This window comes from Coenobita brevimanus, chromosome 72 (assembly GCF_032717465.1).
Source record: "Coenobita brevimanus isolate Jiangsu-jjx chromosome 72, ASM3271746v2, whole genome shotgun sequence".
In the NCBI taxonomy this organism is placed as follows: Eukaryota; Metazoa; Arthropoda; class Malacostraca; order Decapoda; family Coenobitidae; genus Coenobita; species Coenobita brevimanus.
The window spans coordinates 35,977,303-35,989,946 of NC_137025.1; positions in this window are offsets into that span (position 1 = coordinate 35,977,303).

Genomic DNA, 12,644 nt, shown 5'->3' on the forward strand with positions numbered 1-12,644 from the left:
CACCTAGTCGCTGGGAGAGGGATGGATGATGCGGGCTTTTATGGATTCTCCCCCACCCTAGAGTCACCGAGACTGGACGTGGAGGCGCCACTGGTCCTGACTATAGAAAAGGAAGTGTGTATTGTGCATGTGGTTCTGTGCTGGGGAGAGGAAACTAATAGGAGAGTATACTGGCCCATTCTCTGTGTTACTGAAACACTGAAAAAGTTCTGCAAAAGGGACTGTCAAAAGCTTGTCCCAAGGGCTGATGAAACGAGATCTCCAGCTCATCCCATCACCAGCTTTCCATCCATTTTCAGAGTACCGCCTTCTGCGACTGGTGGTAGGGTGTACTCTGTTACATTAGTTTTATCGAGCGCATTTAAATAATAATTCACAATTGTAATATGAATAACGTTTATAATGCAGTTATTAATTGCAGATAATCCAAATGAACTTGATTATGTCTGCGACCCATGGCAGTGGCTCGAGGAATGACTCAAGTACTACTCTGTAGGGTACAAGAAAGCTTCGTATACACAAGCTGAGAGTTCACTTTACAGGGCTGAAGCTACAGAATGTGGTTTGATGAGAGAGAGAGAGAGAGAGAGAGAGAGAGAGAGAGAGAGAGAGGGATTCACACACTTATTTCTCAATCTTTACCTTATTTTCTTTATCATTATCCACTCCCCTTTATCCACTACCATTTCCCACATCCGCTACACGTTTTCAGCCTTTTTCTCAACGTCTTGACAATCTTTCCTCCATCCAAGCTCTCATCCCACTATCCTAACCTTTTTGCCTCCATCCAAACCATCTTCTTTTCATCTAAGTCCTATTCCATCAGTAGTGTTATTCTACTCTCCATCCAAGCACATCTTGAATCCTTCCCTCCATATCACCATCCTCACTCACAGAAGTCCGTCCCTTTGTTTGTCCATCCACATCCTTCCCACTTTCGCTGTCAAACTTCATTTCCTTGTACACATTCTTGCGGATTTCTGGTATTTTTCACTTGCCTTCCTTTTGCATTGCTTTTCGCTTACTTTCCAATTTTAGCCCTGTCTGTGCTTCCTCTGCTCCCTGTTTTATCTCCTTTTATTTTTCTTTCCCCATTCTCTTTCTTCCCATATTTTTAACACATTTTCTTTGACATATTTTTTCAATTTTTCGTCCTTTGTTTTTCCTGACTAACAGTCCACATGATCTTCCACGTACCAATAAGGGAACATGATTTGTGCCTTTGACCCCCCCCCCTCTCTCTCTCATACACCACCAGATATTGGTTGGCATGAAACATCTCTCTTAGCTATTTGGGGACATAATGTCGCAATAAACAGCTGCTGAATTGACCGTATAGTAGAGAGAGAGAGAGAGAGAGAGAGAGAGAGAGAGAGAGAGGCATAATTACATGGTCTATATAAATATGCAGACCAAAAAAAATAATAATAATAAGCCAGTAGTAAGGCGCTTCGGTTACTAATGGTAATATTAATTGTTGACTCAACAGATATAATGAGAATAACACCAACTTAGACAAACAGACAGAGAAGGCAGTAACAGAGATTCGGTCAAGTGCGTAAGGAGATAAGAGAGATGGATAATATGTCACAAAACAAGGCAGTTTGTGACGTACGCAAATGCAGCAATGTGGGTTAAGATGATGGGCATATCCTTGGTTTGCTTTTGTCACGAATTCTCGACATTGTATTATTATGGGAACTCGCGATATTGTATTATTAGGCGAGTCTACGAACATTTGTGAAAATTCCAGAAAACTTCACCCAGCTAACGGTCCTGTGTCAGCACTCTGATTGGAATGGATTTTCAAAACATTTGTCATTGATTCAGTAGTGACTGTCTTGATGCACAGACATCAGTGTATCATTATGAGAATTTAGTATGCATACACCGTTTGCCCCGCCCCATAACTGCCGAGAGAGGGAGCTCCACCCATTTCTCACGCTCATAGTCTGTAGCTCGTGAGAACAAAGCAGTTGGTGTCCATCAGCAACAGGAAACAGTTGTATTTGACAGAGTAGTGCAAGGCAGCAGCAACAACTAAAGACTACCCCTCATGTATTGGCGTGTCTCAGCGGTTAGACTACTCATTCATCTTGCAGCTCTGTGACTCCATATCTCTCCAGCTGGCAGCTCCGAGAGGTTGACGTAGCAGAGAGCAGTGCAACCTCAGCAGCGATCAGTAGATTAATTCAGCCTCGTTGCAGCCCCGTGACTCCATATCTCTCCATTTACCAGTTTTTTTTTTTTTTTTTTTTTTTTTTTTTTTTTTTTTTTAGGAGTGTTAGGTTAATTTTTCCATATTCTTACTTAATTTTCTTTTATCCCAGCTTGCACAAAATTTAGTTAAGCCAGTTCCTTCATATCAGTTCTTAATAAAACCGTTTGCGCAAGCTTTGAGAGGTGAAAGCAGGAGCCTGGTTTAGTATTGCTAAGTTCCAGGGTAAATTATAATTGTCAGGGGGCAAGGTTCATTCTTTTAGAGGCCGACAGTACTTATTAATTCAGCATCCATGAGTGGCTATTTCTTGCTGTGTACTGTTTGAAGAGAAATTCATACATTTCTCGCTGTCAGAGAATTGAAAATGTAGGCCAGAATAAACTAAAACTTTAAGACTAAATTTCCCCTTTGCCATGTGGCAACTTCCCTTTCCACCATGACACTTGGTGTCCTATTTCCAGGTTATGAACTCTTAGCTTTGGAGATATTAGCGAAATGATAACAAACTCACTCACTTCTAGCTACTTGTTAGCCTAATTGTTAAAGATTATAGGCACTGGCTTACTTGTGGTTACTGTTTACGTCAATATTCCTGCTTCATTAATTATTGTGAAAGCCTTTCCCCAGTGAGTCTGCAGATTTTATTTTCTCATTTACTAGCTTACCTAGATTAAACTGGCTACCACCAGCCTCTGCCTACATTCCTAATTTTGGGCTCTTAGCATTTGATTGCGAAACAGCACAGTTTGTACGTCATTTCTTTTTCGGTACATTTTTTTTTTTCTTTGTGCTGTGGCTTCCCGATTTTCTTTTCAATAACTTCATTAGTTCATTTGGTTTCGGACTGAGCACCATGCCTGCTAATCCGTACGTAAAGGAAGCCAGGGATATGGTTATTACTGATCCCCAAGAATTAGAGATTATGCGCTCTCGAAGTACACTTACGAACAGCAACATGAATCTGAGGCCCCAAAGAAACATACAGCTCATCTCAAACACGAGCAAGAACAGCGTGAACGCGAGCATGAACAGCACAAGGAACGTGAGAACCAGCATGGGCATGAACAAGTGGAAAGTGAGGCACGTGAGAAGCTCGAGCTTGGAGTACTGAAACCCAAGGCAGGTTCTCAGATTTTGAGAGCATTAGGCCCTGGCAACCCTAGTTTCGCACATGTTTCTCCAGCACCTGTCAGAGCAATGCCGCACATCAAGCTCCCTTCATACAAAGATGGTAAGAAAATCAAGCCGTTCATGGCCCGTTTTGAGGACATGGCAAAGCTACACCAGCTGGATGAAGTTTCTAAGTGGTTCCAGTTTCTTAGCCTGTTTGAGGGCCCCCCTTATTCTGCACAGAATTTGGAGCGACAATTTAACCTCTGAAATGGCAAAAGCTGCATTTATCAAGGCATATGGTCTCACAGATGATGATACCAGGAACCAGTTCCTTAGGGCTTCTCCCAGAAAATGGAGACTACTCTCCAGTTCCTTGACTGTCTCACCGCTTACTTAGACGAGTGGATGGAGAAGGTTGAGAACTCTTGCACTCGAGAGGGGATAATTGATATTATGCTGTGCAGACAGAAAAGTCGTGGCCTGCCGAGCTTCTTGCTCAGTTAAAAATCTGTCAAATCATGGATGCCAACCAAGTGATGGAAAAGGCTGATGCATTCTTTACAATATACGGGTACCAATCTCGTAAATAACAACAGCCCTGGAACAAGAAAAATATGGCCAAGACTGGGAAACCATCTATGAGTGAATTCCATCTTCAAGGCCATTCCCAGAATAATGGCCAAGGTCAAATAAACCACAGAAAAATTACCAAGGGTACAATACTCAGCAACCTGACTGGAAGAAGTACAATAAGTACCCTAACCATCAGGAGTGCAAAGATGACCACAAAAATAATAAGCCACGCTATCAACAGTCAAGACAGGCACCTTGAACATCAGCCCCAGTGTTTCAGAGGCAGGAGGCAAATGCTGCCTTCTCTTCTCAACCATTGTATGGTGGTGCCATCCCTAACAGCACAGGGTCCTCCCCCACAATTAACTAGTCCCCCACAGACGGTGTGCCCCCTTCACATGGTGTCAACACTCCAACCCCTCAGATAGTGAGTATAATCCTCAGAGTGCCACATTCGCTGCCTCGTTTGTCCTGCAGCCTTATCAAGGGCTAGCCACTACCTCCTCAGATTCTTCCACAGGTTACAGTGCCTTCCTTGTTCAGCCAGGGTTTGTGGTAGGTGCTTCCGTAAGTGTCCTGAGAAACAGTGGTTACTAAGGTAGCTCCAACAGGCAGATTCTAGTTTCCAAGGAGTACACAGGTTGCCAGATCCAAGTTCGAATAATTGGTGGATCAGTGAGATTGTATTCTGAGGCTCCTATCCAGGTAGCATCTCCCTTTTACACAGGTTTGACACTAGCAGTTGTCATGCTAGAACCTGTACATTTGTGGTGTCAAAAATTTGCACTGTAGATGTTGCTACTCAGACTTCGGCTGCTGCCATAACGCGAGCTATGGCTAAGGTTTCAAACCATGTCACCCTGCTGACCATTGCAGCACTGCAAGATCTAATATAGCCAATATGTTGTCCTACAGCAACAGTCTGACCTGACACTTGCTGCAGTGCATCAGAAACTGGAGGGTAATGTGATTATGCGTTCATGGGGTGGTCAAGCCAGGTTCCTTCAAAAACAAGGACAGCTGTACCGTAAGTCACAGACACCCTAAGGTGAGGTTCAACTGCAGTTTGTCGTTCCCTCAAAGTATCGCCAAGCAGTGTTCAAAATGGGTCATTGTTCAGTCTTGGGAGGTCACCTGGACCCCCCAAAAAAACTTTAACCACCTCCACGCCATCATTTTCTGGACTTTAATGGAACAGGAGGTAAACAGCGTGTGCTTTCCTGTGGTGTGTGTCAGTGTACCGCTGATTCGGGACGTGTCTGTCTAGCGTCGTTGAAACCCATGCCTGTAATCTCTGAGCCATTTGAGAGAGTAGCAGGTGACATTGTTGGGCCAATCACTCCTAGAGGTTGTGATGGATCAAAGTATATCCTCACCATTGTTGTTTTCAGGCACATAGTGGCATGAACACGTGGCCCTTAAAAACGGTATAGGCCGTCACAGTTGCTGAAGCATTGGTTGAGTGTTTTGCCATGTAGGTATCTCCAAAGAAGTCTTAAGCAACAGGGGTTCACAATTCGCTCCTGCAATGGTTAAAAAAGTATTCAGGTTGTTGTCTGTCTGAGGCATGAGATCTACACCCTATCATCACATGTGTAACCGTTTGTATAAGAGGTTTAATGGGATCTCAAGAAGAGGCTACAGTGCATGGCTGCTGAACAGCCCAGAGAATGGCTGCAGTTCGTTGCTCCTCTTGTTTGCTTCCCAAGAAGTCCCACAGCATCCTTTGAAGTTCTTATCTTTTGAACTGGTGTATGAATGCTCAGTTTGTTGGCCACTTCAAGTCCTTCGTGAGTTATGGGATGACAAAGAACCCAATCCTGAAGTCAAGACCACCTACACTTATGTCCTTGATTTAGCTGATTGCCTTCAGTCGACGTGCAAGTTACCCAAGGAAGAATTGATCAAGGTGCATGAAGTTCAGAAAGCATATTATAATAAGAAAGCAAAGCTTCAGAAGTTCAGCCCAGGTGAGAAAAGCTTTGTGTTACTGCCCATTGACTAGAACAAGTTGTTGGTGCAGTGAAAGGGTCCATATGATGTAGCAGAGCGTGTTTCAGATCTTATATACATAATTCAGATGGGAAATCTTCGTAAAAACTCAGAGGAGACTGGTGTACAAGTGGTTGATTACAGTGACCAGCTTCCTGAAAAAACTGGGGCAGTGTGGTGATCCCAGCTGATGACCAGGATGATGAACCCTTAATTGTTCAGTCCCATCTGAAAGAGGCTGTCAGGGATGCCCTAGTGAACACTAGCCTGGCAGTGGGATAACAGAATACCATAAGGCCCTGTTTTGTCGTGATGCTGATGTCTTCTCTGACCGACCAAAACATGCAGAAGTCGAATGTCACACGACTGAGTTGACCAGCACTGCACCTCTAAAGGTTAAGCCATATTCGATTCCCATGCGACTACTGGATGTAGTAGATAAGGAAACTGCTGACATGGAGACTACAGGTATTATTGAAAAGTCTTCATCCCCTTACTGTAGTCCTATAATAGTAGTCAGTAAGGAGGATGACAGATAAGGATTAGGTGTGACTATAGGAGGTTATAATGCAATGACCAAAGTGCATACTGAACCCATGAGTGACCATATCGCTATTTTCTCTAAACTGGCAGGGTCATGATATTTCATTAAGTTTGACTTGGCAAAGGGATTCTTCCAGATTCCCCTTCATCCTGAGTGTCATCAGTTCACTCCTAGAGGGTTGTGTCAGCATGAAGTTCTCCCATTTGGACTTACCAACTCCTAGGCAGTATTCAATCAAGCCATGAGGCAAGTGCTCCAATGGACATCTCTGCTTCTATGACAGTAGAAGTAGAAATGTTCGTTCATGTTCTTGTTCATTCTGCCTCATTAGAGGAGCACCACAGACACTTGGATGTTTCCTTCAGTAGACTCCAGAGTTTCAACATGACTGTGAAACCTAACAAGTGCAAAGTTGCACACAGTGAGATGGAGTTCCTAGGGCACATTGTTGGCAATAATCACTGCAGGTATCAGGCCAATAAGATCAGGAATGTTAGGCATGCCCCGAGACCCATGACCAAGAAGCATGTTAGGGCATTCCTTGGGATGCCAGGGTATTACAGAAGTTTTATCCCCAGCTTCGCTTTCATTGCCCAGCCATTGTACAAGACACTTTAGAAACATGTTCCAAATACCATTGAGTGGGGAAAAGTGCAAGTAAAATCTTTAGCCACCCTCAAGAATATGCTGTGTAAAGAACAAATCTTGCAGTGCCTGATTCCACTTAGCTTTTCATACTGCGCTTCACAAGATGGAGTAGGTGCCGTGCTAATGCAAGAATCTCGAGGCGGAATGTTCCCAGTGGCACATCACGGTCATAAGCTAAGACCCACCAAGAGGAGTTACAATACTGTTGAGAAGGAACTCTTGGCATTAAGAAATACTAGTATTATTTATGTGGAGCTCCATTCATTTTGGAAACCGATCATATGCCACTCCCCAGTCTCAGCACAACTATGACGGTCAATTTAAGACTGACACAATGGGCACTGTACTTGCGGCAGTTTAACCTTGTTGTGAGGTACATAAAAGAAAGTGATAATGTAGGCGCAGACTTGACGTCTCGCCTGCTGGCTGACTATTGAACTGTTGTACAGTTAATTTCCTTAAGGCAGGCGTCCCGGACCTGAGTATATTTGTACATACCGGCAAGGGAATTTGAGGAACTTGCAGCATAAGTATCCTCCAGCTTAACCTATATTAGTTGTAAGTGTAGTGAAATAAGGACGTTCGAGTGTGTAGGAACAAATACTGCCAGATGGACAGTACATAAACTAGGAGTATATACATGGATAGCCCCAAGTTAACGGTCACTACTCTCACTTTTGACCTGTGATGGGCTGTTGGTCATTGAGGGCCTTGTTAGTTAATTGGCACCCATCCGGATCTTTTTAATGTAAAAGGAGTTGATACTCTAGGAGGTGGATAAGTTGAACTGAAGTATGGTCTCACAGTGCAGTGAAAGAGTTGGAGCCTGACTGACTGTTGTTTCCCTTGGAAGTGCCAAGCAAAGCTCTGGACCTCCACCCCTCATATCCACACTGTGCCAATATATTACTCAGGGAACAGCTTGTTCTCCAGTTAATAGAGATATAGGATTTAACCAGATAATGATCAGATACCCAAAGCAGTTTGTTAACTCATGGACCAGCATTCGTTTCCTGGTCAATGTCTTGATAGCCATTAAGGAAATACAAAGCTCTGGTTGGCAGCCGGATTTTTCGGCCAGAGCTCGCTGTTAACATATGTGTTGTCATCTAGGGAGAGGTCAATTGTCACTGATATGTTTTGCCACACTGACACTACTGATGCTCCACCTTGACTGATTTCACAGGTACAGTGATGGATATAGCAGTTCTGCTGTGAGGGTCAGCTGATCGTCTCTGCTGCGCATTGCTGCCACTTCTGCTCTCCCCTCATCATCTCCAAATTGTTATTAGTTTGTATTACACCATTTTACACACAGGTACAGTGACACTGCATGTGTCCCACTTACACCTTGTATTACACACACTACACAATATAACAACTAGTTGTGTTTAAAGTAAATGTAGCGGATTTTCACTCATCACCCTCAGCACAGGATTTTTCACTATCGTCACGGAGTTTTTTCCCTCAAGCTTGCTTTCATTAACGTAAATATGAGTTTTTTATGCTCATTGATGACAGATATTCCCCTGTGGCAGGATTGTACACACAACACCGTGTGAATCGTTTGTGACTGAGTTAGAATGTATAAACAGATTACCTCCGGTCAAATTTTGCAGAGTAAATTTTCATTTTGATGGGGCATAATGTCACCAGTTCGTGACATTGTATTATTATGGGAACTCCCGATACTGTATTACAGTAATCCCTCTATTAGCTGGATGGCCACTATCTGGACAGTCCATTACTCGGATGCTGTGATCTGGTTGTTTGAAAAAATTATTCATACATTTTTCCATTTTATCATGACAAAATGCTTGCACCCAGATAGAAATTATGGTCATTGCAGGGTATGGCCCTGCATTGGTGATTGTCTATGGTTGATGGGTCTACTTGACCATGGTAATGCTTGGCTGTGGTTTATACATCTGCTTGACCAGAGAGAGTACACCTATCCTTCATTATTCGACAGGGATGCGTTCCATAAAAATGGTTGAATAACGAATTGGTCGAATGACGAACTGATTTTTCCTGTAAGATTGTTAAGAAATAGGGGAGTTAGGTTCCTGACCACCTCTGTCACTCATAAAGGATTCATTAAAATGGGAAAATACTGGTAAATATGAATGAAAGTGACACAGGGATTTGAGCTGTTTCCTTATAAACCTACGTTCTCAAGGAAAATTATTTTAGTACTACATACATCTTAGATGACTGACATATGATTTTCGATCAAAAAAATATTTGAGAACAAACAATTTATACCTAATTAGCGATATTAAAGAAAGCCACCTGAACGCTTTCGATAGTGTTTATTGCCAAACTCGCCGACTGGACATAATGCCACCACACCAAACAAACTCAAATGTACTCAATTTAAAACCATAAATAACAGGGGATGCCTAACTGGAAGCAATGAAACCTAACTGAGAGGTTACGCCCCCAGGACACCCCAGTGATTATAACCTACCTAACTTTGTGCAAACTAAGATATGCAGTCCGTAAAACTAGCGTCAAAACAGTACTGTGCATTAAGCGCGTTCATTAATCATTGGCGCAATCGTCACCAGGGTTGCCATTTGTTATTCTTCATTACCAGTGTGGGCCACTTTGGAAATGAAAAATTCATTTGGTAATGAATCAGCATCATCCATTACCAAACGGATTTTTCACATGTTTGAAGATACAGAGGATGAAGTCTGTGGATTGTCTGCTCTCTCTGATTAATCTGCTAACCTACATAGTGCGAAAATAATCATGCTGCCAATATAAGGAGAGTGATTATTTCCATGTTTATATATAATTAGTGAAGAATATATGCATGCTTTAAGAATTAGTTAATGAAAAGTTAATTCTGATAATGATAATTGAGGAGTTTGATAATGTGACCGAGTTCAGATCTGGCAAATATGATCGTCACCCGACCATAATATGGCGAAACACTCACTCAGGTTGGTGAGCAAATGACTGCGCTTGACATGGGTAATAGTAGGGGTCTTGGGTGGAGCCGTGGTGGTGCTGCAGTATTCCACGGGGCCAAAAAGAAATGCAAGTGGATGAAGAGGCAACCGATCAGCAGGCAAAGCGCAGGAGACAGGCAGCTCAGCCAGTCTGTCTGGCGGTGCGCGATTTTTATTGTCGAAATGGCGGGAATAATCATGTTAAACAACAAAAAAGGGTATAGATTTATAAATGTCGGAATAGCGAATTGTCGAATTACAGTTGGTCGAAAAACGAGGGTTTGGTGCAGTTGTAAACAACAGGAGCAAGTGTTGTACGATGTACTGTACTGGCCTTTTACCGTGGCTTTCAAAGTTAGGTTATGTACAAAGAGGGGCCAGGGGAGAAGTCCATTATCTGGATGGAGCCATTATCAAGACATGCCTTTGGGTCTGTTACATCGGATAATCGAGGGATTACTGTATTATGTGAGTCTACAAACATTAGTGAAAATTCCAGAAAACTTTGCTAACCGATCAGCGTCAGCACTTCATTTGGTATGGATTTTCAAAACATTTGTCATTGTTTCAGGAGTGAATGTCTTTACGCACAGACATTAGTGTATCACTGAGCAAAATTAGTATGTATATACCGTTCAGCCCGCCCCGTAACTGCCTAGAGAGGAAGCTCCACTCAATTCTCATGCTCCTAGCATGTTGCTGGTGAGAACAGAAGCAGTTGGTGCCCAACAGCCACTGGAGATAAAACATATTTGATAGAGCAGTGCAAAATAACAGCAATCACGGAAGACTATCCTTCATTTATCAGCGTGTCTCAGTGGCTAGACTACCTAGTCATCTTGGAGCTCTGTAACTCAGTATCTCTCTAGCCGGCAGCCCTGAGAGGTGGCTATAGCAGAGAGCATCGCAACCTCAGCAGATATTAGCAGGTCACCCCAGTCTCGTTGCAGCACCATCACTCCATATTTCACCATTAACCAGTATTTTCTTTCTGTTTTCTTGGTTTAAGCGTGTTAGGTAGCCTGATTGCATAAGTGAGTGAATTTGCTTGCTAAAGTTTCTTTGTAACATAAGCATTCATTTTTAGTTAATTAAATCACAACTTTTTTTACCTTGATTATATAAAATCATGTTTCATTTTTCCATATTCTTACCTAATTTTCCTTGCTCCCAATTTACACAAACTATTCTTAATCACGACTGGAAGTTAAGTCAGCTTTTTTTTTTTTTTTCATATTAATCCTTAATAAAACTGTTCGTGCAAGCTAGGAGAGGTGAAAGCAAGAGCCTGGTTCAGTATTACTATGTTGGGGTAAGATTCATTCTTTCTCTTAGAGGCTGACAGTACATATTAATTCATCATGCATGAGTAACTATTTCTCGCTGTGTACTGTTTGAAGAGAAAGTTTATATATTTTTTGCTTTCGGAGAATCGGCGACATAAGCCAGAATAAAGTAAACCTTTAAGATTTTTTTTTTTTCTAAGTCAAAACTTACTTAAACTTCCCCTTTGACAAGTGGCCACTTCCCTTTCCCTCATGACAGCTTTTACCTGAAGGAACTGAGCCACTCCCACAAGTTAAACACATATTTAATGATTGCTTTTCACTTTCTTTGGTTTTCAGTTCATCACTTCTTACGTCATTTATCTATTTCCTTCCTCTCGCTTTTATCTCGCTACATATATCATAACGTTTCTCCATCTTTACTCCAGCACTCTTGGAGCTCTCCCTTTTGGTTGTTCCTCCCATACTTTCACACATCATTTCTATGTCCCCTCCTCCCAAGAAGTTATTCTAACTTTTAAATGTTGCTCCCTCACACACGCCAAAACTCAGTGTTTCTTCTGTTTTCTCCTCGCCAGTCATTATAATTAAGCCCAAATACTGTTACCAATGGAAGAGTAGTAAACGATGTAACTAATAACACTGGAACAATACTACTGAAATTATAAGCACACACACACACACACACACACACACACACACACACACACACACACACACACACACACACACACACACACACACACACACACACACACGCAGTGCAAAATAAGAAATCTGTTTTTCTTATGACAACAAAGGATATGTCAGTAGGCTGAGAGAGTCGGACTGACGCTAATTGGTGAGAGTGAAGGAAGTGAAAGAAAGGAAAGAAGGGGGTTGGGTAGGGCGAATGTGGAGAAAAGGAAGAGTAGAAGTGGGCTGGGTAAGGTGGATGTGGAAACAGAAGTAATAAAAGGAAAAGGATTGGGTAGAGTGGTCGTGGAAAGATGAGTAAAATGAAGACGGTTGGGTGGAGTGCATTTAGAAAGAGGAAGGATAAAAGGAAACAGAATGACTTATGTGGATGAGGAACGAAATGGAGTCAAGGGATTAGAGTTTGCGACTCAGTCGATATGTCACTGTGGCACAAGTCAAATATTCAGAGACGCCCTGAGTTGGTTTAAGCCCAGCTTTATCCCTACTGATATTGTGATGTGGACACTGACAAAGTAGCTGCTGACCACAACAGACGACTATCACCTTACTGCCATCTTTCACTTATGCCATCTTCCTTCTGCTGTCTTCTTATGTCCCTGTCACTTTCC